The 27,199-nt window shown below is 58.2% G+C and overlaps 1 pseudogene; it reads right to left on the bottom strand.

Annotated features, from left to right (window-relative positions):
- Nucleotides 1–2,211: 2,211 nt before the first annotated feature.
- Nucleotides 2,212–27,199, bottom strand: part of LOC123096695 (uncharacterized) — a 147,428-nt pseudogene continuing 122,440 nt past the window's right edge.

Here is a 27,199-nt window from a genome sequence, read left to right as displayed (position 1 = left end):
GCCCTGACCAGAGCATCCACATTATCGTCCACCCAACACGCCAGGTTGTCCCGGATGGCTCCGGGCACTGGGGCGATTGCGGCGTCGAATTTGAAGTGGGGATTGATGTTCTGAAGATGAATGAAGAGACGAGAAAATGCGCGCCCAAGGAGGCCTCGGCCCTTTTCGTCCACAAGCTCGCGAGCCCTCTCGGCCCGGTCCTCGAGGCGCGTCAGGACGTCGGTGAAGAAGCGGAGATGGCTGGCATAGTCTTCTGCGTGGGGGTGGGGGGCGTGTTCGTCGCAGATGGCACCCAGCGCCTGGTTGGCCCTCACACTGAGAGCCCGGAGCATGGGAGCGTGCTCGCGCAGCAACGTCTGCCGGCGAAGCGCTTCCTCCCTGCTCTGTTGTGTGAGGGACTCGGCATTAGTAACCTGCCGCTGGAGCGGGAGCAGTTCGGCGTGGGCGGAGGCCAACTCGGCCTGGACGGAGATCAGGGCCGCTGCAGCGGCCTTCTCGCGCTGCTCCGCTGCATCCAACCTTGACCTGAGGGCTGTGGTTCTGCCCTCAGCTTCGGCTTCCACGAGCTTCAGCTTCAGGTCGTATCTGCTGGCAAGATCTGCTCGAGCCTCCGCTACCCTACGATCGATCTACTCCTGGATCCTGGCTTCGCGCGCGCTGGCGGCGTCCTCCGCCTGGGCAACCTGGCGCTCCCTCGTCTCCAGCCGTTCAAGCTCGAGGTTGCGCTCTATGGCCTCCAGCATCAGCGCCTCCTCGCACTTCAGGATCTCCTCCTCTTCGGAAGGCACCCCCTTCGTCGACACCAAGGCAGCCCTGCGCGCCTCAACCTGCTGCTCCAAGAAGGCGTTCAGAGCCCGGAGCTCCCCTTCGCATTTCTCTGTGGCCGCGCGGCGGTGGTTGGCCTCCCTGGCCTCCTCCAAGGCTCGGGCGCTGGCCTCGCGCGAGGTGGCAAGGGATGCCTTGGCCTTCACGTTGGTGCACTTGCGCTGGAGATGCCCGAAGTCGATGGCCACCTTCAGCTGATGCCATTTGTCCGCCAGTCGAAGGCCTTCGATTTTGAGGCGGGCGTCAACATCCACAAGCTCTTCCCCGAGCTGGCTCAGCGCTCACGTGCAAGCTCGAACGCGCGGCCAGGTCCATCCTCCGCGCTAAGATGTGTTAGAGAAGTTCGAAGTGGCTCGCCCGCTCCCGGCAGGGGGCTGGAGGCCGGCGCCTTTCCGGCCACCCTCTGGACCTCGGCAGAGGCCCGGTGGGGCGGGGCCTTGTTGCTCAAAGGTGAGGCCAGGGCCGAGGTCGCCCAGCTATGGGCAAGGACCATTGGTGGGGCCCTCAGTACACTCTCTGCACCCCAGGCCGGACCGCGAAGGAGGGACGACAAGAGAGCGGGGTCAAGACGCCAGGCTGGCGCGTCCGCCTTCCCGGTAGGCCTCGCGCCGCGCACGGCAGGTCGACATAAAGCGCTCAGGGTCAGCAGAGAGCCCGAAGCTGGCGAGGGTTTCTTCTCGGGAGACTTCATCGCCCTGGCGGAAGGGATCCTGAAGAACTCTGGTCAGGAGGAGAAGCGGCGCTCAAGAAATTACAAAGATAATGTACTCATTCGTCAATAGCGATTCACTTCCTCTGCTTCAATGGCCGGAAGGCGTCACTACTGCAGCTTGGAGACCCCTTCCTCTTGCGGAGCGCTTCAAAGTTCGGTCAAAGCCGGTCGAAGCCCTGGGAGCGCTCACCAATGCTGGGCGCGGCTAGTATGGCTCCTGAGGAGGCAACCTCAGGGGTGCTGGACCGCGTGCGGACCTCGGTCCCTGCCTCGTGGCGACTCTCCGGGGCCTCGGGGGCTTCAGCCTCAGGAGTATCGGTCTGCGTCGTCCCCTCGGTCGCTTGCTCAGGACGGCTCTCTCGTGCCCCGAGGGATGACACTTCAGGAGCCCCAGGCGGCGCTGGTTCCTCGGCAGCCGCGTTGCCGGCAGTCGACGGCGATCGCCCCCTGCGTCCACCTCCGGGGAGATCACCGCGCTGGCAGCGGGCAAGGGAGCCACGAAGATAGGGCTCTCGTGAGGCCCTTCAAGGCCAGTTGGGCGCAGTCCCCATTCGTCGAAGGGGGGGCATTTTCTTCACAAACTCCACCTTGTTCGAGCAGCAGTAAAGAAGGCAGCCTTCCTTCGGCGGGCTGGTAGGCATTGGGTCACCCGTTAGGATCTCGAGCACCGTGCGTCATGCCTCAGGAGCAAGAGCTGGCACCTGAAGCCTCATGCAGTCCCCGTAGCCGGAGAAGGTCCACATCGGCTGGGAGTGGTGCTGAAGCGGAGCGATGCGACACCAGATGTACTCCTTCACCACCATAGGCGTCGTCACCCTGAGGCCCTGCAGCCTGGCCAGCCGGTGCCAGACATGGGCGAGCCGCCGGTCGATGAGCTTCGCGTGCCCCCAGCCGGAGCTTAGGACATCCGGAACCTGTGGGAGTAGCAGCAGGGGGTTGCGCACACCAACATCCACAAGCACCCACCCCTTCCAAAACCTCCGACGATCGGTGAGAGCTCGAAATCGATCCCCAAGCCGGCCGTCGCCGCAATAGCCTGAAGGGATACACACCCCGAGCGCTAGAGAGCATCTGTCAGGTGCAGCGAGAAGAAGTGGCGAAGCAAGGCCACGGAAGGAGCAATGCCCACCATGGCTTCGCAGATGAAGGCGAAGACAGCAAGGAGGATGATGGATTGGGGATCGAGGTGCAATGCATTGATCTAATAATGCGAGAGAACCGCATTGAGGAAGTCGGAGAAGGGAGGGATCAGACCGGCCTAGAGGGCGTGAACATGGATGGGGACCTCGGTGGCCGTCCTGTCAATCGTTGCGCAGGAAGCAGGCCAGGCCACCGTCGCCCCCCACTCATTGGAATCAACGGCGAGCGCTGGGCGCACCTTGTCCATCGCTTCCCGATTGAGCACCACCGACCGCTCGATGGCGGGCTCGAAGACCGGCAACATGGGGGCCGAGTTACGGGACTCCTTCTTCCCCTTCTTCTTCCATCTTGGTGCCATGGCGGCGGGGAGAATTGGTGTCAGATCAGACCGGGGGAAGGAATCCGCTGTCTTTCGGAAGATGAGGGAGCTACGAAGCGTGCTGCCTGTAATGGAGGCGGGGCTATGTAGATGATAGTGGTTGCCTAGCCAAGCGGAAATCAAGGCGGCGTGGGGAAGTGGAGGCGCCCATGTCCCGTTAGTCGCCACGCATCAATCGAGGCCGCAGGCTATTGGGGTCCGCGGCGCTCCGCACTTGCCCTTTGGCTTCGCCTCGAAGCCAAGTCCGAGCACGCCTTGGACCCGGGGGCTACTGTCTGCGTCCTGGGAACGGGGGTACCCAGACTTGCCTGCCTGCGGCCCAGGGCGTGGCTCCACCAACGGCCTGGTACGGCCCATCTTCAGCAGCGACCACTCGAGACCCTCACGAGGGGCCTAGCATCGCGAGGCGGACAACACAAGACCTCCTAAGGGGCAGCCTCACTAGGCTGGTTCCCGAGGAGCGGAGATATCTATGCAAGGGGCACCTCGCGAGGTGCGTGTGACGTGAGCCATGACGACCAAGGCCAAGCAGGCGCCAGCGGGCGCAGAGTACCAGTTGCCTCTTTGGTGCTAAAGGGGCAAGCGCAGGCGAGGAGTCCCGAGGCATCAGGCAAAGGTTTCCATATCGGTGCAACGAGACCAAGACAGCAGGACGGCAGGACGGAGGTCACCGCGGAGCCCACAGCGGCGTCACCACCAGAGCCTTTAGCAGGCGAAGACCACCTTTTGTCAGGGTAGCTTGTTCTAGTTGTCCCTCTTTAAACTTGGCCGTTGTGGGATCCCTTCCCGCCTAAACATTTGGGAAGAGGACAGAGCCTCTATAAATAGGACTAGCCACCACCCTAGCAAGGGGAGGGATCATTCAGACCATCCTCACACACACCAGCTCACCGAGCTCAAGAACACCTCTCCTCAGGAGGCTGTTCATCCCTTGTACTCGTTCATCCTCAGCCTGCAAGGCAATCCACCACACCACACTGGAGTAGGGTATTACACCACAACGGTGGTCCGAACCAGCATAAACCCTCGTGTCTGTTGTTCTTTGGGTTTGTCGGGCTAGGCCTTGAGATCGTTGCGAGAGCGAGCGAGGGAGAGAGAGATCTTCGTGCACACCCTAGTGTTCGAACCTCAAGGGTTTGCCGGAACCCGTAATCCGACAATTGGGTCCACACCCGTTCAGGTACAATAGTCGCCTTCTACCTCTCCTTGATATCAACATTATTTCTAATTTAAGATGTATTTCGTCTGTCATCTAGAAAAGCTTGACCCAGATTCTGCGCACAGTGAAGGTCTTGGCACTAGAATCTATCGACCCCAACCTGCACGAAGTTGTCTGTTTCCTGAGATGCTTTCCATGCCTGAAGAAGCTGTATATCTAGGTGATGTTCCTTCCCTGTTAAATGTTAATCATAAGGGAGTTCAATTTTTGGCACCTTTTCCCAAGTTTACAATGACAATGTACTACGATTTCTGAAGGAATTTTGGAGGATTTCAGGACATACACCCCCATCCCATATTATTGGTTGCTTGATTCATTTGGTTACAATCCATAAGCATTTCTCCTTTGGATTCATCTATACTAGTTTTCTTAGGGAATTTTTCATCCACTCCAACCTCTCGTGAAGAAGGCTACATTTCTCTAGATTGTAATCAAATGACCATGTTAATCATGTCAGATCGAAGATGGCACGTTGGTGCATTTCACAAATCCTGCAAACCAAATAGGCCTATAGTAGTGTTCAAAACTGCATGTAGGCACTAACACGTTCTCTTGTTTTGCAGATAATAATAGGCCCGGTGGTGGATAATGTGATACAATATAACGACAATCGCATCGAATGCCTAGATCTGCATCTCTCAAAAATTACTTTGAACTCCTACCGAGGGACCTTACCGGAGATCATATTTGCCAGGTTCTTTGTTGTCAGAGCAAGGGTGCTGAAGGTAATGACGTTGAACATGCATTTATATAGAAAATGTGAATGGTTTGTTGATCAGAGCCGGCAGCTACCGCAGAATGGAAGAGGCTCCAAAAAAGCTAGACTTTGTATTGGAACTGCATATGACAGAGTAATTGGAAGTCATTGTGTCAACCCCATACATGACTTGTCAGCAGCTGAACCCTTTGCAGAAATGATGAGGTTTCAAAACTGGCCTTACTATTCGTATTTTTGGTTTGAACCTCTTTTATATTCATGTTCAGCTGATCAGCACGGGCGTTTGCAGCTAAATGAGATGAATTTCATTTCTAATATCAGTTTGAACCTTATAATCTTCCAATTTGAGCCATGTAACTCTACAATTTGAACCATGTAATATTTCGGGCTTTTGTGGTACAATCGTTGAAATGGCATCGTATGAGACTCGTATATTCGTAGTACTATTTTGACCTTAATATGCAATAGACGTAGATTTTATTAACCATTCACGACCAAGGATCCAGTGGGAAGCAGAGCAATGGCAAACGTCGTCACAACAAGATGTAGCTGATTAGATGCTCGTTTCTCCTAGTTTAGTATGCATGTAATTGCTTACTTTGGTGTGTGCAAATGTTATGTGTGTAGTCACTATGTAATTGTATGCTTAATTTGGTTACGCAATGTTGTTCTTACTATATGATACCCCGCGCGTTGCTGCGGGAATTAGTAGATGAATATTTTTAAAAATATAGATAAAAATTATATATAATATTGAGTAACAATTAGACCATTTGCTACATACCTGATGGATTGCCGCGGAGGCAAAATGAATCCCGTGTATAAAAACTAATTTGGATTTGCCCAATTAGAAACATTGAATAAATAAAATTAACCACCAGAACTAATTTTGAACTGCATTGACTACCCATTACAAAAGAGAAATGTGAACTGTAATGGGTATTCACAAACTTAAAGATTTTATATATTTTGGGTAGTCACAAACCCATTACAAAATGGCACAACATTTTTTATGGTAAAACTAACTGAAGCTTGTTTTGGGTGTGAAGCACGTCGTATCCTAAATTGTCAAGCAGCTTTATTGAACACTAAAATCGTAGACAACATCTTGGACAAATAAGTGGGGAATGTCTCACCTCGGTAATGGAGTCTCGCAAAAAATATTAAATGTGCCACCTTTGCCACATTAGACATGATCCAAATGGGCAAGATTCAACTGGCAAGAAAAAATGTGCCGGCTTGAAAAATCAAGATCAGTTTGTACATTAACAATAATACATCAAACTATTAACAAAGAAAAAGAAGACACATATGTATTGTATGAAAGTAATGTTTTTGGCCACCTCAGTGGACTATTTCATGAATCTGTTAATAGGCAAAGAAAAATAGTAGGTACAACTTTAGCATGATGAAGATGGGCATATATTGCATTTTGATGCTTCTATATCTATCATGGACTACAAATACATACCAGTCAATGCTTAAAATTCCAGTTGTCATATAGACCTATATGGAGGAGAAAATTTACAGTAATTTGTTGGATGGAGCAGATTGCAAACCTTTATACTAATGCTGCTGACAACATTATAGTTCCAAATTCAGAGGAAAAGAATTGCACCTTAGTGAGTATAATGCAACATAACGTGCAACAAAGTTAGTAAACTGAAAGGCTTAATTGGGGTGAACAAAATTCAGTCTGGCACCGAAACAAAACCTAGCCAAATGCAATAAAAAGAGGCGTCACTAATACATAGAATATGGCTAGCTTGACAATTTTGGCAACTCCTTGGCAGACATCTTGCAAATAGACATCAATACTGTTGGTGAAAAGGCATGAGAAAAGCAAACGGCATATATTAGTAATCAAACACTTGTGTGTGACACATGGACAAAATCGAAATCTCACTGTATAATATAAAAAGGTATATGTTCCCTGATGTCCGAGTCAAACAGCAACTCCGTGAAGTCCATGCTGGATCATGCAGAGTTGATAGCGGAGTGTTGGAAGCCTGGTGCTCGGAGACACAGATGACGCGGAATGCACAGTGAGGACTGGAAAGTAGGAAGTGATCGCAAAGGCAGAATATAATATGATCGTACCACACAGAAGTATGTCAACCATGGTATTCCTCATCTCACGTGAAAGTAAGTGCTACAATGCTCACTAACCTGGAGTGATAGTCTTCTTTGCTGATTGAGGCCAACTCTTCCATGGTTGTCGCAGCCGACGGCGGCCTTCGAGCAGGGCAAAGGCCTCGTCGGTTCTGCCTTAACCAACGATCTGTGATTCTAGGTTGCCGGCAACATAACAACAACCCGGCTCGCGTCCCAGCCGCCAAAGAGACGGTGGCGAGGTAGACCGTCGGGCGTGCAGGGTAGGTTAGGAGCATAATAATGACCCGAACAGGCCGATTCGGCTGTGCCCTCGGCGGCGATCTGGGCGGCCGGCAATGGAACCGTGGCCTGGCCTGCGAAGAGAGGAGTTGCAGGTGAAGTAGACCGATGGCAGTGCGAGAGAACTGGACTTCACGCCGAGATCGCCTGCCCGTTGCTGGATCTGGCTTCGTTTTCCCCACGGCTGAGCTATTTGTTGGAAGGGAAAAAACTGACGTTTTTATGTGGGCACGTGGCAGAGAGGCAGAGGGTCTTTTCTAAGGGAGGGCGCTTGTTCGGCTGTTACATTGGAAACGGAACCATTATGGCGTATGTGTTTTTATGGCAAATGAAGCAGCCGTTCGTTTCGCTGAACTGTATTGGCATGTATGCTTCAATAAATCCTAAAGATTATTTTTCTACTAATATATTTAGTCAGACATAAGGAGCATGAGGTGTGACGTGGCTGGATGTGATTGGTGCTGAGGTGTCTATGCTGCATGTTGAGATAAATCAAGTAGTGGGGGTGAACTTCTTAAGTATATAGGATAAGTATATATGTTGATGTTCTGTAGACAGAGCATATCACATCGCACACGGACCACACTAGGGAACCCGTCGGTCATGAATTCATCAATCGCAGACAGTTGTATACCAGCAAGCATTTGCCCACAACACACACGGCTTATTCCATCACAAACAGCTCAGGTGGATCAACTGTAGGCCACGTATCACACACGCAACTCTAATCTGATTCGTGATTGATGTCTCCGACATCGCTTCCACAGTTCGTCTTTTTTGCCACATATCACTGTGCCGGCCTCTGCTCGCGTCCCTCGGTGCGCTCTGCCCGCTGTTAGGCGCAGCATCGCGCTATGCTCGCGTACCTCCATGTGCTCGGCTTGTGGACAGCTTTTCCTTGCGTGTTCAACTGCTATATGCATATATATGGTTGCTCGCCGTTGAGGCGACCACGGAGCGCTCTGCTCGCGTCCCTGCGTGCGCTCTGCCAGTGGTTGGGGCATGCGCACGATCACCTTGGGGGGCCCCATATGCATGTGGTTGTGCGGCGTGCGGCGCCACGATGCAGTTATGTGCGACACGATGGAGTTACGCGCTGCAATTTAGAACTGCCATCCGAGGGTGCGGGTATTCCAGGTCGTCCGGCTTCCCCATTAATTCCTGCCGGATCACGGGTTCCAGCAAAACCCTTAAGGTTCGAACTCTGGGCTGCGCGCGAAGTTCTTTCCTCCCTACCGATCCACGCCCTAGGTTTGCTAAGATCTCGCGGGCGAACTCGACGAACTCACAACACAAAAGACACAAGATTTATACTGGTTCGGGCAACCGTTGTGGTGTAATACCCTACTCCAGTGTGGTGGTGGTGGATTGCCTCTTGGGCTGATCATGAACAGTACAAGGGGAAGAACAGCCTCCTCAGGTTGAGGTGTTCTTGTGCTCTGCGAGCTTGTGGATGTGAGGATGGAAGGTCGAATCGATCCCCCGCTACTGTGGTGGCTAGTCCTATTTATAGAGGCCCTGGTCCTCTTCCCAAATATTGAGCGGGAAGGGATCCCACAACGGCCAGATTTGAAGGGGAACATCTAGTACAGCTTATCCTGACAAAAGTGGTCTTCGCCTGCAAAGGCTCTGGTGACGCCGCCTTGGGCTCCATGGTGACCTCCGTCTTGCCATCCTGCTGGTCTTGGTCTCGTTGCACCGATATGGAAACCTTTGCTTGACGCATCGGTACTCTGCGCCTGCGCTCGCTCCCTTAGCACCAAATGGGAAACAAGGACACTGCGCGCGCTGGCGCCCGCCTAGTGCCCGCCTGATCTTGATCGTCATGGCTCACGTCATGAGAACCTCATGAGGTTTGCCCCGCCTTGATCTCTCCGCTCCTCGCGAGCTAACCTGGTGAGGCCGCTCCTGAGGAGGTCTTGTGTCGTCCGCCTCGCGAGGCTTGGCCCCTCGCGAGGGTCTTGGATGCCTTGTTGATGAAGATGGGCCGTACAGGCCTGCTAGCACAGCCACGCCGTGGGCCGCAGGCAGGCAAGTTTGGGGACCCCCGTTCCCAGAACGCCGACAGTAGCCCCCGGGCCCAAGGCGCGCTCGGGCTTGGCTTCGAGGCGAAGCCAAAGGTCAAGTGCGGAGCGCCGCGGGCCCCAAAAGCATGTGGCCTTGGCCGACGCATGGCGGTTGATTGGACGTGGGCGTCTCTGCTTCCCCACGCTGCCTCGGCAACTGCCCGACTTGACAAGTCCCTGCGACATGCAAGGAAAACCATCATTACCTGTGATCATGGGAGGCGCCGGTTGGCCTTCTTCCGCTATAAATGGGGAGGGGGGCAGAGCCCCCGTCGCCCATCTCTTCCCAGTTCGCTTGCTTCTTCCTCCTCTATCCTCTGCTAGCAACAATGGCGCCGATCCGAAGGTTCTCCGCCGAGGAGAAAGGAAAGGCTCCCCGCGACGAGCCGGGGCCGCTTCCGCCGAAGAAGAGGTCGGTTCACCGCCGCGAAGCAGCAACGATGCAGGTGGTGACGAGGCCTTGGTGTGAGCGGCCTCCTCCGGGGTATCCGCTGCCCTTGTACGCTCAAGCCGAGGTCTCGGGAGGAAGGAGCGACGAGCATCGGCGTGCGCGCCATGGCCAAGGTCAACGTGCCGCGGCGACGTGCGCTGTCGCTCCTGGAGTCCACGCCACGGACTCCTCGCGCGAGCTTGTGCTGTGGGCGGTGATGCCTCCAAGCTCATGGATCCGCTTTCCGCGGTTCTTCTCTGACGTGATGCCGCCGAGGGGACCCCTCGAGCTCTGGCTGCAGCATGCTGACTGCGATGCTCCGGCGACCGGAGCGGAGATTGAAGCAGTCTCCTCCGGCAAGATCTTCATGACCCACGGCTGGGGTGAGGTTGCGCGGGTCTGCCACGCGGAGGGTGCCCTCGCGATCCACTTCGATTATGACGGCGCCTCCACGCTGTTCTTCAAGGTCTTCGATGCGGAGGGCCGCCGCCTGGAGTGCTGCCCTGGAGGGGTGCACCAGGACGATGCACGTCCGACCTGCGACACCTCCAGCAGCAGCGACCCTTGGGCGTCCAGCGGCCCTCCTGAGCTCTACGAGACTCCGGAGACGAGCGACGATAGCTACGTGCCCCCGAGCTCTCGCCGAGCCCGGAGCAGGGCTGCAGCGTCCAGCAGCCGCCGTCGCTGATCTGAATGGGGTTGGCGCCGACCTCCCATGGCCCACTGTTGATGATGACGTCGGCCGTGGGAACGTGTAGATAGGATTCCCTTAAGTTCTTGTCCTTTGTTTCCTGCGAAGAATCGAGAAGTACCCCGTGGGGGCGTGTAAAGGATCTGTAATGTCTTTTGTGTATATCTTCCTTATTATGAAAATTTGCAAACGCGTGTCCTGTTCAGGTTCGGTCTCCCCTTTCCAACCTCGCGACGGCTTGTTGCTCTACGCTGACAGGTCCCAGTCCCCAGGTAGGCTGCAGTCGTCGCTGGTATGCCAGATCGCGTGCCGTGGTCAAGGCCAGAAGGTGAGCGGCCCGAGGTCCAGTAAGAGCCCCTGAGGCGTGATGCTCAGGAGGTCCCCTTTAGCATTCAAGCGGCCGTGGTAAGGCAAGAAAGAGAGGCGACGTGGCCGCAACAGGGGTGCGGCGAGCGTGACCCTTAGGCTCCAACGATTAGCCGTTCTGAGCGCGAGACTTATCTTGGCAGTTTGGGGTCGATTCCTTGCGATGCGCCGTGTTAATGCGTAGCTAGGCCAGGCCCATATGAGCCTCCCACTTATCCACGCTCTCCTTTATGCTCTACGTCCTCAGGTCCCGGCCCTCGAGCGAGCTCAGCCGCCGCTGGTATGCCAAGTCGCATGCTGTGGACAAGGCCAGGGGGTGAGGGCTGGAGAGCCAGTAGGAGCTCCTGAGTCGCGATGCTCAGGAGCCCCCCTTTTAACGCGCAAGAGGATCGCATGGGAGAAAAGGGAGCTCGCGGTGCCGCCTACTGTCATTCCCGTGAGATTCCTGCAAGCCAGCACAAGGATAAACACGGTTTGCCATTATGGTTGTCAGTCCGCCTGGCTGCTCCGCGAGGAGACGAAGGCAGTGAGGGCCTGGTGAGGTGACGTGCGCGGGGCGTGCCGCGAGCCAGAGCTCGACCGCTCAGGTTTGTCGATGTTGAAGGGACGGACCCATGCGCAAGCGCCGTGCTAGTGTGAGTTGCCCCCGTGGGAGGTGTCGGAGTAATGGGCCACGGGTAGGCTAACCCGAGACCCAGAACCTTTCAAGACATCGGGGCTGGCCGCACCCCTCAAGGCACCAAGACGAAGTGCCGCCTTCTGGTGGCCGGCTGGAGGAATAGCCGGCTGCCCGCACACGGCCGAGTTCCAGAGGCCGGCATCAAGGCAAGCCGACTCCTAGTGGGCGGCTTCCAGAGAAGCCGGCCCCTAGCAGTCGGCCCGAGGCGCCAACGAAGCCTGCGCCCTCACCAAGGAAGACAAGACAGGGGGTGGCTACAGTATAGCCCATCCCTCCCGAATCCAGGGATGGGCGAGGCCACAGTGCACCGTACCCGCGGAGATCTCCGTCCGGCGCAAAACTGTTGCCACTCCACCCCTGACATCACCACAAGGACGACGGGCCCCACCGATCAGCGAGAGCCAGGAAGACGGCTAGAGCCCCACCAGTCGGACCTGAGGGAGGTCGGCCCCCAGCAGTCAGCCCGCCCCCTTCCTCGGGACCCACGCGCCATTAACCAGACGAGACGCAGAGTGGCTAACTTAAACGCCTGCCAGGCAGCGGGGCTGTAGCCACGCTCCCATGACCGAGGCTGTGTCATTAGCATCACGGCTACAATGATCAGCAGCCGAAAAGACCCGCAACCGGCGGGGGCGGCCTGTCGGCTCCGTACCAGACGAGTCGGCGGGGGCCACCAGGCGGCGGGCCCCAGCAGTCGGCGGAGAAGCCGGCAACCAGAGAGACTGACAGCCGGGTCCCAGACCTGGCCAGATTACTATTGTACTCCTGGGGGGTAGGCCTATATAAAGCCCCCAGGGCACCTGTGCAAAGGGTTCCCAACCTGTTAGAACTAGACTGACCCATAGAGAAAGGAGGGAGCTAGCCTTGCTCTCTTCCACCTCTAGCAAACAGCTCAAGGAGCACCATTGTACCACTTGTGCCTTAGTGATCATGCGGAGACCCCACAGAGCAGGACTAGGGGTGTTATCTCCTAGGAGAGCCTCGAACCTGGGTAAAGTGCGCCGGTGTTCGTGTCTACGCCTAATCCCGCTTTCAGGCACCGGCGACGTTCTACTCGCTCCCACCATGATAAGCCATCCATTGGCATATGTCGCACCCAACCCCCGACATTTGGCGCCCACCGTGGGGCGAGGTGCACCGTCATCCAGAGACCTGTTCTGGACGGGAACCCTTTTCCTCCCTGGCGAGCAGAGCCAGCCCGGCACGCTAGACGGAGTCTGCGCTGATGCGCTGCATGGCACGGAGGTTGCCTGCGCGGCGAGCTGCCTCACCGATCTTGTCGGCAAGGTTCACCTCTCCGACGTGCCCGCGTCAGATGCGGGCACCGATGGTCCCGAGAGCCGCCTCGTCAGCCTCCTCGATCAGCTTCACGTCACCAGCGAGCCTGCTGTAGACTTGGAGTCTATTGGATCCACCGACCCGATGCTTGTCGATTCCGACACTGCGTCGCTTGACGCGTTCCCCACCAACATGGTGATCTACGACGAGCCGCTTCCTCGCGCGGAGAGCGGCGGAAGCGCCGTCACGGAGGTGCTTGTGATCGGCCACAGCGAGCACTCCGGCGGAGGTGCTCATGATCCACTCGATGCGGCACTGCAAGACTTGACGGCGCCCATCCCAGAAGACGCCGATGCCGAGGTGCTGGAAGCACGCCGCGTCCAGCTCGTCAAGAGCGCCAAGAAGTTGGCCAACATGAGACGCCTATCGGAGGCCTATCAGCGCGAGATGGACCACGCAGTGGGCGGCACGCCGGCTCCTGGTGGGCCTAGCCACATCGGCACGGTCCGGCAGCGCGGCGTGGCCATCGCCAGCCTGTTCGGGGCAGATCGCCCCGTCTACGCCACGCCTGCGGAAAATATCCGAGCTGCCCAGGCGGCAGCAGAAGAGCTGGACAAGTTCGAGGGCGAAGAGCGTCGCCAGTTGGCGGAGCGCGTCCAGCGACTCCTCGACGCGGCTGCTGAGCAGCACGAGGTCAGCTGCCGCACTGAGGCGCCCCACCGGCAAAATGACAATCTGCCTCCCCACCGATATCAGGGCGCGACGTCTTGGACACCGACTGGTGGCATCCGCGGAAGAAGAGATAAGCAGCCGGCTGCCAGCAGCAGCCGGCTGCCAGCAGCAGCCGGATTCGCATCACCATCGAGCGAGACCAAGACGGCCGCCCGAGAGCAGTGGAACGACGGGATGACTGTCCGCCTCCTCCCCCTCGTAGGGAAAGGCGCGTCTCCCCGCCGCCTGTTGAACACACGACACTCGGCGACCGCCTTGGCCGCCGAGAAGGAGTCGGAGAGAACAATGCGCGCCACCGGATCGACCATCTCCACCGATCCCTAGCGCTAGAAGAAGAAGATGAGTTGGGTCCGCCTTGTTTTGGCCCCCGCATTCGAGACGAGCCCCTCCCCAAAGGGTTCACGCTCCCAAGAGATAAGCCCAAGTACACCGGCGCCGTGAAGTCGGAGGACTGGCTGGTCGACTACTGCACAGCCGTCAGCATCGCGAACGGCAACAAGCGCGTTGCCGTGAAGTAAGTCCCGCTCATGCTCTAGGGCACGGCCTGGACATGGCTGAACAGCCTGAAGCCCCGCAGCATCAACAGTTGGGTTGACTTCACCGAAGCCTTCATCCGCAACTTCACCAGCACGTACAAGCGGCCGCCTAAACCTCACCAGCTCTCCTTGTGCGTGCAAGGCCCCAACGAGTCGACTCGTGAATACCTCACGCGCTGGGCCGAGCTCCGCAACTCTTGCGAAGGCGTGCACGAGGTGCAGGCCATCGAGTCGGCACCCTCCTCAAGCATCGGCTTCTCTGCGACGAGCCGGCGACCCTCGACGAGCTGCTGATCATAGCAGATAAATATGCCACGGCCGACTCCTCCATGAAGGCAGAGATCCAAGTTGATGCATCTGGCAAAGTGGCCCCTCAAGCTCCTCGGACCCCGACCGGCCACACCAGTCGGCGCCAGCAATCAAGCGACAACAAGCGCAAGGCCATGCAGCCGACTTCCACAAGCCGGCAGGTGGCGACAGTCGAGGACCAGCAGCCGGAAGGGCAGCCTCCATCCAAGCGCCAGAAGGGCGGCAAGCCCAATTGGCTGCCTGCCTTCTCGTATGAACAAACTCTTGACGCACCCTGCAAGTTCCACAGTGGAGCGAAGCCGTCCAACCACACCACTCGGAAGTGCCATTGGCTCACCAGAATCGCCAAGGGACACGGCCTTCTGCCTCCTCCGCCTGTTGGGCAGCCGCCTCCTCCCCCCCCCAGCAGCCGGCGGTTCGACCAGTCGGAGCCATACAAGCCGAGTACCCTGAAGAGCACGGAGCTTATGTCGTGTTCACCAGCGTGGCCGACGATAAGCACAGTAGACGGCAACGACAACAAGAAGTAAATGCGGTGGCATCAGAGACCCCCGAGTTCATGCACTGGTCTGAGAGGCCCATGAGCTAGAGCAGAGCCGGCCACCCGGAAGTAATGCCCAATCCCGGCTCTTACGCCTTGGTTCTGGATGCCACCTTTGCCACAGATAGGCGAGCTGCTCGCTTTTCCCGAGTTCTGATAGATGGCGGCAGCAGCATCAACATCCTGTACAAGGATACCATGGAGAAGTTAGGAATCAAACAAAGGCAGCTTCAGTCCACTCGGACCGTTTTCCATGGCATAGTTCCTGGCCTTTCCTGCTCACCAATCGACAAGATCCAGATAGACGTCCTTTTTGGAGACAAAGATCACTTCCGCCGAGAGCTAGTCTGGTTTGAGGTGGTGGACCTGGAGAGCCCATACCATGCACTACTTGGCCGGCCTGCTCTGGCCAAGTTCATGGCCGTCCCCCACTATGCTTAACTCAAGATGAAGATGCCGAGTTCCAAGGGAATTCTGACCATAGCAGGGGACTACAAGAAGTCTTCCACTTGTGCAGCAGATAGCAGCCGGCTGGCCGAGTCCCTTGTGATCCCGGCTGAGAAGCGGCTCCTTGACCGAGTTGTGGCGATGGCAGGCAAGCAGCCGGAAATGCCACCCAACCCCAAGGACTCGGAAGCTGAGGGCTCGTTCAAGCCGGCCAAAGAGACAAAGAAGATACCCTTGGACCCGGAGCACCCGGAGAGGTACGCTGTCATAGGTGCAAACCTTGATAGCAAATAGGAAGGTGAGCATGTCGATTTCATCCGTGAGAATCGGGACATCTTTGCATGGTCACCTAAAGGCATGCCAGGTGTTCCAACGGATTACGCCGAGCACAAGTTACATGTCCGGTCTGATGCCAAGCCAGTCAGGCAGCCCTTGCGCCGCCTGTCAGAAGAAAAGAGAAGAGTTGTTGGAGAAGAGATAGCCCGGCTGCTGGCAGCCGGCTTTGTCATGGAAGTGTTCTTTCCAGAGTGGCTGGCCAACCCAGTCCTTGTGCTGAAGAAAAACAAGCAGTGGCGCATGTGTATTGATTACACCAGCCTCAACAAAGCCTGCCCCAAAGACCCATTCGCTTTGCCAAGAATTGACCAAGTGATAGACTCCACAGCCGAATGCGAGCTGTTGAGTTTTTTGGATGCATACTCAGGGTATCACCAGATCAAGCCGAACCCGGCCGACAGGCTGAAGACCGCCTTCATCACACCGTTTGCAGCCTTCTGCTACTTGACCATGATGTTCGGCTTGAGGAATGCCGACGCCACGTTTCAACGCTGCATGCAGAAGTGCCTCCTCAAGCAACTTGGCAGAAACGCCCACGTTTATGTGGACGATGTTGTGGTGAAGACGGAGAAGCGTGGAACGCTGCTAGAAGACCTCAAGGAGACCTTTGAGAACCTGCGCCGATATCAAATCAAGCTCAACCCGGAGAAATGCGTCTTCGGAGTACCAGCCGGCCAACTTCTTGGCTTCCTGGTCTCAGAGCGCGGCATAGAGTGCAACCCTGTGAAGATCAAGGCCATCGAGAGGATGGAAGTGCCCACCCGACTGCTCGACGTGCGAAAGTTCACTGGCTGCTTGGCGTCCATCAGCCGCTTCATCAGTCGGCTGGGAGAGAAGGCTCTTCCCCTGTACCAGCTCATGAAGAAGACCACTTTTTTCGAGTGGAACGACAAGGCGGATGAAGCTTTTCTCCATCTCAAAAAGATGCTGACTACTCCACCTGTCCTGGCAGCTCCGACTCCTAAGGAGCCCATGCTCCTCTACATCGCCGCCACCAGCCGAGTGGTCAGCACTGTCATAGTGGTAGAACGCAAGGAGGAAGGCAATGCACTGCCAGTCCAGAGACCGGTGTATTACTTGAGTGAAGTGCTGTCAGCCTCCAAGCAAAACTACCCACACTATCAGAAGATGTGCTACGGCGTGCACTTCGCCGCCAAGAAATTGAAGCCGTATTTTCAAGAGACCCAATCACTGTGGTCTACACAGCTCCACTAGCCGAGATCATTGGAAGCCGAGACGCTTCAGGCCGACTGGCCAAATGGGCCATAGACTTGGCCCCCTACACCATCTACTATCAGCCTCGCACCGCCATCAAGTCACAAGCACTGGCCGACTTCCTCGTCGATTGGGCCGAGACGCAGCACCTGCCGCCAGCGCCGGACTCCACCCATTGGCGGATGCACTTTGATGGTTCCAAGATGCGCACCGGTTTGGGAGCCGGCATCGTCCTCACCTCTCCCAAAGGCGACAAGCTCAGATATGTGCTGCAAATTCACTTTGCTGCCTCCAACAACGTCACTGAATAAGAAGCACTCATTCACGGGCTCCGGCGCCAAAGAACTCGGCATTCGCCGAATCCTGTGCTATGGTGACTCTGACTTGGTGGTCCAACAGTCGTCGGGCGACTGGGACGCCATAGATGCAAACATGGCGAGCTACCGCTTCCTCGTACAGCAGCTCAGTGGATACTTTGAGGGTGCGAGTTTCTCCATGTGCCAAGGAATGACAATGAGCAAGCAGATGCCTTGGCACGAATCGGCTCTACCCGTCAAGCAATACCAACTGGCGTCGCCCTGCAACGCCTCCTCAAGCCGTCTGTCAAGCCATCACCAGAGTCGGATTCCATCTTTGTGCCGACTCCTCCTGAAGTAGTCGGATCCGACTCGAAAGCTCCAGCAGCCGGCACGGGGATTCTGGCAAGCGGCCCGGGGGCCGCGGCAGTCGCACCCGGCCCAGGGACTTCAGAACCCGGCCCGGGGACTGCAGCGGTCAGCCCGGGGACTTCAGAGCCCAGCCCGGGGACTTCATCGACTCTGCAAGTGGCAGCCGACTCCAGCCTGCCGCCTCCCGGCCCAACCGCCCTTGTACAAGTTGCAGTCCTAGCAGTCGAAGAAATTGCAGCACCTTCATGGGCCCATCCTATCCTCAACTTCCTAGTCAACAAAGAGCTTCCGACAGATGAGATCTCGGCCCGGCAAGTGCAATGCCGGGCAGCGGCATACACCATAGTCAACAGAGAGCTTGTGAGGCGTAGTGTCACTGGTGTCTACCAGCGCTGCGTGGAGCTGGAGCAAGGCCAAGCAATCCTCAAAGACATCCATCAAGGCGAGTGTGGTCACCACGCGGCTTCAAGAGCACTTGTCGCCAAAGCTTTCCGCCATGGTTTTTTCTGGCCGACTGCTCTAGAAGACGCCAAAGACTTGGTCCAGAAATGCAAAGGGTGCCAGAAGTTCCGCTCCAAGCCACATCAGCCGGCTTCTGCACTCACGACTATCCCCATTGCCTGGCCCTTTGCTGTCTGGGGCCTGGACATGGTGGGACCATTCAAAACAGCACGAGGCGGCATGACTCATCTACTTGTCGCAGTGGACAAGTTCACCAAGTGGATAGAAGCAAAACCAATCAAGAAATTGAATGGTCCGACTGCTGTGACTTTCATCTCCGACATCACCATCTGGTATGGCATACCACACAGCATCATCACCGACAATGGCACGAACTTTGCCAAAGGTGCCTTGGCCCGTTTCTGTGCGACACAGGGCATCCGACTGAACTTAGCGTCCATTGCCCATCCACAATCAAACGGTCAAGTAGAGCGAGCAAACGGCCTCATCTTGTCCGGCATCAAGCCCCGACTGGTCGAGCCTCTGGAGCGCTCGGCCGGCTGTTGGCTCGATGAGCTGTCGGCCGTCCTCTGGAGCCTGCGCACAACTCCAAACAAATCAACCGGCTTCATGCCTTTCTTCCTCGTCTACGGTGCCGTAGCCGTCATTCCAACGGACATAGAATTCGACTCCCCTCGAGTCACCATGTACACCGAAGAGGAGGCAGAAGAAGCACGTCAAGACGGCGTCGATCTGCTGGAAGAGGGCCGGCTGTTGGCACTCAGCCGGTCCAGCATCTACCAGCAGAGCCTGCGCCGATACTACAACCGGAAGGTCAAGCCGAGATCCTTCCAAGAGGGAGACCTTGTGCTCCGGCTGGTCCAGCGAACAGCCGGCCAGCACAAGCTCTCGGCGCCTTGGGAAGGCCCCTTCATCATCAGCAAAGTGTTGGGCAACGACTCCTACTACCTGATCGACGCTCAGAAGCCTCGAGCGCGCAAGAGGGACGACTCCGGCAAGGAGACGGAGCGGCCATGGAATGCAAATCTCCTCCGAAGATTTTACAGTTGATGCAGTATGTACCACGCTACCTTTTGTATTAAAGTACGAAGACTCCGGGTCCCCCGAGAAGAGCTCGGGGACTGCCCTCTTTTATCAATATGATAAGAATTATGCCTATGAATGTGTCATTTTTTTTATGCCGCTGGGCACCGGGACCGACTAGTCGGCCCGGGGACTCGCCGCCTTATACTATGAAATGCTTCCTACAGCCGGACAAGTAATGTGTTGGCACTTAAGCCGTCTCCTGCCAGAAGCCGCAGCTCGCAGAGCGACTGTCTGGTGGGCAGGAGTAAGGCAGAAGGAAAATGGCTAAGGACCCAAAGCATGTGCATAGTTCAAGCCGGCCTCCCGCCTCTACGACCGGCTGTTGAGCAGCCGGCCGGCCGGCTTCTACTTAACTTGCTAAAGAACTTTAAAACGGCTAAGTACTTGCCTTCCCGAAAGTTGCTAAGTACTCGACCCAGCCACAGTCCGCAGAGCGGCTGTTTGGCTAGCAAGACGGCAACCATGGGAGGGCGGCAAAGGAAAAAGCCAAAAAGAGCATAAAGCAAGGAAAGATAGAACTCGGAAAAATATTTTACATAGCAAAAGGCCCTTGGCCAATATTCAACGAAAGTTTGAGATACACCCCGCGGGTGGAATTGTGCAAAATTAACAAGTTCATCGAGATTGATAGGCAGGTAAAGCAAAAGATAAACTAGCGGCCTAGGGAGCGGCAGTCGGGTTCGGTGAATCGGAGGAGTCGGTGGCGCCAGTTGGTGGAGCGGCCGGTTGGTCAGTCTCCGCTTGGTCGCCTCCAGTGGTAGCCGGCTCGCTTGGGCGTGGCTCGTTGCTGGAGGCGCGGTCAAGCTGAGGCTGGCCATCCGCTCCGACCTCTGGCGCCACCTCTTTGCCTTCCTCCTCCTCGCCTTCTTCCTCGGCACTGGAGCCGATCACCTTGGCCGAGTCCTCGCCGTCCTCCAGGTTCAGCCCGAACCATTCTAGTGGCGCCTCGGCGCCGTTCTCAACTCGCTCCGGGACGAAGACGCTGGTGTCGCTGTACTCGGCGATTGCCGCCGCACGCTTGACGAGGTCATCTTCCACGACCGCCAACTCTTCCTGAGCCTCCAGCCGGAACGTGGCCAGCTGGGCTAGACTCAGTCCAGGGTACCACGCCTTGACGAATTCCAAGGCCCGCGCGCTCCAGCCCAGGCCGAGGAGCCCTTCCAAGCCTCAAGACGGCCGGCCGCCACCTCCAGCCAGTCGGCAGTCCAACTGGGAGTGCGTGGTGCCGGCATGTCCGGCCACAGGGCAGCGATCACCTGGGCGCCGGTACGCTGAAGACGGTGCAACATTCGGTGAGCCGGCCGAAGACGAGCCTCGATGCTCAGGATTTGCTCGCTAAGGGTTCGGGGCGCGTCGGCAGCGATCTGCGCGCCTTCCGCCCTACGTCCTTCGTGATCAGCTTCAATGGCCTGGTTGGCGGCGTTAGAGTGACCAAGGAAGAAGTCTGCCAAGACAGAAAGCAAAGAACCAAAGTCAGAGAGAAGAGGTCGGCTCGACCAGTAGCGGGCAGCTCAAAGAAAGAAGAAGAGGGAAGCTCACCATCGACTATGTCTTCGATCTCATGAAAGCCGGAAGTCAGAATCGCCTCCCTGTCGGTCCAGGCGGAGCGTTCGGTCGCGAACTCAGCAAGGAGCCCGGTCTCCTTGTCCTCTGCCTCCTTCTGGGCCTTCTTGAGAAGCTCCGCCTTTTTCGCCAGTTGCGCGACAAGTCGGTCACGCTCTCCAGCAAGCTTGCTGCACTCCTCTTCCTTAGCGCGCAGCGCGGTGTTGGCTTCGCCCAGCTGCTGCTGCAAGGCGGCGTTGGCCTCTGCAGAAGAAAAGTAGAAGGGAAAGGTGTCAGTTGCCAACAGAGAAGAGGTAGAGTCGACGGGGAGATCCGGCCCGACTGCTCAGCAGTCGGCCCGAATCTCAGGGACTACAGCCCGCGGGTGCGCCAGCGCGCCCCCGCGGAGAAAGGAGTTGTCAAAATCAACAGAGAGAAGAACAGCTGCCGGGGAGATCCGGCCCGACTACTCAGCAGTCGGCCCGAATCTCGAGGACTACAGCCCGCGGGTGCGCCAGCGCGCCCCCGCAGAAATAGAAGAAGACTTACTCCGGCTCTCCGACAAGTCGACAGCACGTTGATGCAACTCCTCGACCTTGGAGTTGAAGGCGGCAGCACGAAGTTTATGATAATCCTGCAGCAAGGATATCAACACTCAGAGCCTGCTAATTAAAGTTTCGAGCCGCCTGCTCAGCAGCCGGTCCGAAACTCAGGGACTACACCTAGTGGGTGCGCTGACGTGCCCCCACGAAGCAATACAAGAATTCAAAATGAAGAAGCAAGAAGCGTACCCGGATGGCCTCTCGCGATTCCAGGTACGCCTTGTTGCAGTGCTTGATAGCGTCGGCTTCGGCGCGGAGTTTGGCTTGAACATCCAAGACCGCCTTGTTCAGAGGGCCCGTCCCGCCAATCCGCACCCACCCAGTGGGCGCGGCGCTGGTCGCCTCGGTGTCCGGGATCGAGGAGCTTGCGGCGCCAGTCTCCAGCGGGCGTGGCGCCGAAGCCGCCTTTGCAAGTCGGCGGCGTGTCGGCATGCCGGCCTCAGGAGTCGGGCCCGTCACCACCTCGTTTCCGGTTGGCGGCACTGGCGGGTCCGCCGGCTGCTCGCCTTGCGCGTTCCCGGACGGTGGCGGTGGAGGCACGATCACGTCCGGCATGGCGAAGTCGCCGCCGTCCCTCTCCATGATCGAGTGCTCGTCGCCGACTTCCCCAGTCTGCGCCATGAAATTTGGAGGTGGCGGCGCAGAGTTCAGGGGAGTGATGAATATCACCGACTGGCGGAGCACGGCCTCCTCGGCCTGCTTCTTCACCGCATCGGCTGCCTCGGCCTCCGCCAGTTTCTTCAGGGCGGCGGCCTCCGCCTCCTCGGCTTCCGCCTTCTCTAGGCAGGCGGCTTCCTGCTCCTCGCACGCTTCCTGCGCGTTCCGCTCCCTCGCCTCCCGGAGGTCGGCAGCCGGATCGATCCGCTGAGTGGTGGCGGAGGTCTAGATTAAGGGAAGCAAAGTAAAGAAACTCAGACAGAATCAACAAAGGAAAAATGAAGACGCAAGGGGAAGGCGGTACTTACGCAGAAACCAGCTGCGGCTCCTTCACCGCCTTGCAGAAGCGGATGGCCTTCGCGGCCGCTTCATCCCGCTTGGTCGCCGCGGCCGAACCCTTGGCTTCTTCGGCCGGCTACCGAACAAGCTCGGTGCGGCCCTGCGTTTCTTCGCGCCGCCTTGGGCATCGGCACGGCAGACGAGCTCGTGCCCGGCTGGCCGGCTCCTGGCTGGTGGAGCGAGGCGACTTCCCCCGCGTCGTCGTCAGGCCAATCCTCGAGGCTGGCTCCGAGCCTTGAGCCGCCTGTTTCGCCGCCTCCTCCCTCGGCGTCGTCCTCCAAGGCCGCCGCCCCCAAGTCGGGGTCGTCGACGTCTCTCTCCGCTCGGTCGGGGAGGAATTGGCGCTCCGGCTGCCGGCTGGAGGAGGGGGCTCTGTTCAAAGGCCGATTGGTCAGGTTGGACAGGACGAACTCGGCAACAAAAAAGATAGAGAAAAAAGAAAGATCACTTACCATAGGCGGGGGGTCGGCGCGTGAATACGGCTCCTTGCCAAACCGCCACTCCTCCGTGAGCTCGCAGTTCGCAAGGTAATTCACCATGTGAGCTACCTCTGCGTGGGGCATCTCCTTGGTGCACCGCCGGCTTGGGTCCCGATGCCCGCTCATCTGGCAGATCATATGAGGATGGCTCTGGAGCGGCAGCACTCGGCGCGCCACGAAGGCGGACAGCAAGTCGGGCCCGGTCAGGCCCTCCGACTGTGTCAACACTCGGAGCCGCGCGATGGCGGCGGCTCCAGAAGGCGACAGCGTCTTGGCCTGGTACGACCAGTTCGGCCGCCTCCCAGCCGGCGGGCCGGCTTCGTAGGCCGGCAAGTTGACCCAGTCGCCCTCCGGGAAGACGCTCTTCATGTAGAAGTACAACCGCTGCCACATCTTCACCGACTTGATCAGTGGGATGGGAGGGAATGAATTTTCGGCCGCCGGCCTCCGCACCGCGATGAACGCGCCACATTGAGCCGGCACACCCGCGGCGAGGGTGACGAGCTTGATGAAGAAGAACTACCCCCAAAGCTCGATGGTGGGGAGGACGCCGAGGAAGCCTTCGCACAAGGTGACGAAGGCGGACAGCAGCACCACCGTGTTCGGGGTGAGGTGGTGCGGCTGAAGACCGTAGAATTCGAGGAAGGATCGGAAGAAGCTGCTCGCCGGCAGGCCGAGGCCGCGCAGGCTGTGCGAGCGGAAGACGACCCGCTCGCCCTCCTCCAGCGCCGGCGAGATCTCCCACTTCGGCGCGAGGCGGACCTTCACATAATCTTTGTCGGGCAGCCGCCGCGTCTGGCAGAGGAAGTCGATGTGGTCGTCGTGAACTTCAGAGACGTCCCATGCTCCGGAGTGTGCCATGGGGGGCGTGGGATTGGAGGATGAGCTCATCAGAGACGAACCACCGCAGCGCTCAGCATGGCTTGGAGGCGCTACGGCAAGAGGAAGAAGAAGGAGGAAAGAATAGGGAGGAGGGGCGCGCGTGCTCCGCTGCTCCCCCTCCTCCCCCTACTTATAGGCCTACGGGCTGTGAGGCCGAGGGGGCGATCGTGGGATTTACTGCGCCCACGACCCCACGCCCCCATGTTTATCGCGCAAGTTACTGCTCGTAGTAACTCGGTGGGAAACTCAACCGCCCACCCCGGCCGCAGCGGATCCGCTCGCGCGCTGAGGCGTGGTAGTGGCGGGCCCCGTTGGCAGGCGTGTCCCATCGCGGCGTGGGTTGGCAGACTGGCCCGGCCGCTCGGCGCCACGTGACATGCCCACAAACGGGCGGCGGCCTGGAGGCTTAGCTAGCATGCCACTTGGTTCCCGCCGACGCGTTTGAAGTTTGGATAAGTCAGACTGGTCGAGGCCGACTCCCGCCCATCGGCTCCGCAGAAGTCGGACGAAGCTCTCAAGCACTCGGAGAAAGAAACTGCTGAGGCTCCTCAGCAGCTCAGCCGCGGCACCTCACCAGCTTCGGGGACTACTGTCGGAGTAATGGACCATGGGTAGGCTAACCCGAGACCCAGAACCTTTCAACACATCGGGGCTGGCCGTGCCCCTCCAGGCACCAAGACGAAGTGCCGCCTTCTGGTGGCCGGCTGGAGGAATAGCCGGCTGCCCGCAGACAGCCGAGTTCCAGAGGCCGGCATCAAGACAAGCCGACTCCTAGTGGGCGGCTTTCAGAGAAGCCGGCCCCTAGCAGTCGGCCCGAGGTGCCAACGAAGCCTGCGCCCTCACCAAGGAAGACAAGACAGGGAGTGGCTACAGTATAGCCCATCCCCCCCGAATCCAGGGATGGGCGAGGCCACAGTGCACCGTACCGGTGGAGATCTCCGTCCGGCGCAACACTGTTGCCACTCCACCCCTGACATCACCACAAGCAGGCGGATCCCTGCTCCCACGACGGCTTGTCGGTACGGCCCAAGGATGATGGGCCCCACCGATGATCGAGAGCCCGGAAGACGGCTAGAGCCCCACCAGTCGGACCCGAGGGAGGTCGGCCCCCAGCAGTCGGCCTGCCCCCTTCCTCGGGACCCACGCGCCATTAACCAGACGAGACGCAGAGTGGCTACAGTAAACGCCCGCCAGGCGGCGGGGCCGTAGCCACGCTCCCATGACCGATCATGTGTCATTAGCACCATGGCTACAATGATCAGCAGCCGACAAGACCAGCGAGCGGCGGGGGTGGCCTATCGGCTCCGTTCCAGACCAGGCAGCGGGCCCCAGCAGTCAGCGGAGAAGCCGGCAACCAGAGAGACTGACAGCCGGGTCCCAGACCCGGCCAGATTACTATTGTACCCCTGGGGGTAGGCCTATATAAACCCCCCAGGGCACCCATGCAAAGACATGCACGCCGGCGAATGATCTAAATAAACTTGGAAACGGGATGAGGCGAAGACATGCACGCCGGCGAATCTTACCCAGGTTCGGGGCTCTCCGTGGAGATAACACCCCAAGTCCTGCTCTGCGGGGTCTCCGCATGATCACTAGATCAGAACGAGTTGCTACAAGTGCTCCTTGAGCTGTCGGGTTCAAGGGAGAAGAAGAGCAAGGCTAGCTCTCACTTTCCTCTCTATATGGTGTGTGTGTGTGTAACTCTATGAGACCAACCCTTTGCATGGGTGCCCCGGGGGGTTTATATAGGCCTACCCCCGGGGGGTACAATTGTAATCCGGCTGGGCGCGGGTCCCAGCCGTCAGTGTCTGTGTTCGCCGGCTTCTCCGCCGACCATTGGGGCCTGCCGACTGGTGGGTCCCGCCGGCTGCCGGCCTCTTGGTCGACAGGCCGGCCCCACCACTTGGGGGTCTTGTCGGCGGCTGGTTACTGTTGCCTTGCCCCTGATGACGAGGGCTTTGTCGAGGTAAGCGTGGCTACAGTGTGCCGTCTTGCGGGCCCTCACTGTAGCCTGACCTCGTCTTGTCTCCTTAATGTGGCACATGTTTCGAGGGAGGGGGTAGCCGGCTCCCGGGGGCCGGCTACGCCCCTGGCCGACTGGGGGAGACCGGGCCGCCTTCGTGCATCTCTTTGGCTAAAGGGGCCCGCCGCCCGTGGGCCGTACTGGCGTCTGTTGTGGATGACATTGAGGCCAACATGGCTACAGTGCCGAGCCGGACGGGAGATGGCTGACCCGTACGGCGTCCTGTGGCCATGCCTGCCTCGGGATTCGGGGGTAGTGGGTCGTACTGTGACCACGCCCCGTCTTGTCACCATTATGTGGACGCAGCCTTGGTGGGTGCGATCTTGGCCGGCTTCTTGGAGTCGGTGTTCTTCATGGCCGGCTTTTGGGAGTCGGTCCTTTTGGAGCCGGCTTCCTAGAGTCGGTCGTTTCATAGCTTTCTTGGGGAAGGTTCCTGGGACTGGGTCGCCTTCTGAGAGTAGGCTCCTAGGATAGCCGGCCGGGGGAAGGCGGCCCAGTGCTTCGAATGCTTGAAGGCCCAAATGGCCTGATAGTTTTTGAGGAGCCAGGGGGAGTCGGTTAGGCTACCCGTGGCCATTTACTCCGACAGTAGTCCCCGAAGCTGATTGAGCTTCGAGGTTGGGTGGGAGTCGAGAAGCTTGGTCAGCTTCCTATCTTGACGATCCAGCAGCTGGGAGCCGGCTTCGGTTGGGGCGCCGTCTTGGCGAAATTTTTTGAAGTCGGAGGGCGGGAGTCTGCAGGCGCGCTCACCGGGCCGCGGGCCGGCCACTTGCCGCCTGCGAACCACGTGGCATCCCCCGGCTAAAAAGCCTGCCAGCCCACGCGCGCGACGAGACATCGCCGCAGGTCAGGGGCCCGCCACTCCTACGCCCGGGCCCAGGCGCAGATTCTCTGCGGCCCAAAGTCGCTCGCACGTCTTCCTGCGGCGGTTTCGGCACGCCTTTAGGGTGTAGTTAATCGCGGGGCGTGGGGGCAATGGGTGCAGTTAATCCCACGTCCCACCCCACGCCTCGCCTCCTCGGCTTCGCCGCGCGAGGCTATAAGTAGGGGGAGGGGGGAAACGGCAGGCGCTCGCATGCCCCTCTCCCCTCCGCCATCTTCTTCCTTCTGCTCTTTCTTGCAATAGCGCCTCGCCGCCGCACCGTTCTACCACTCGATTCTCCGCCGCCGCGCTCATTCCCGCCAGCCCTACGCCGCGATGCAGTACGGTGGGGATTGGGACGGCTCCAACGTCCATGAGGATCACGTCGAGTTTCTCCGCAAGACGCGGCGGCTGCCCGACGCGGACAAGGTGCGGGTCCGTCTCGCGCCGGAGAAGGAGATCACGCCGGAGCCGGAGGAGGGTGAGCGGGTAGTCTTCTGCTCGCATTTCTTGCGCGGCATCGGCTTGCCCGCGAGCGCCTTCTTCCGCTCCTTTCTCGAGTTCTACCAACTCCAGCCGCACCA

The sequence above is a fragment of the Triticum aestivum genome, chromosome 4D (assembly GCF_018294505.1).
Source record: "Triticum aestivum cultivar Chinese Spring chromosome 4D, IWGSC CS RefSeq v2.1, whole genome shotgun sequence".
NCBI classification, from domain to species: Eukaryota; Viridiplantae; Streptophyta; class Magnoliopsida; order Poales; family Poaceae; genus Triticum; species Triticum aestivum.
The sequence above is the reverse complement of the archived record's forward strand: the minus strand, read 5'-3'. Positions and strand labels throughout refer to the sequence as shown.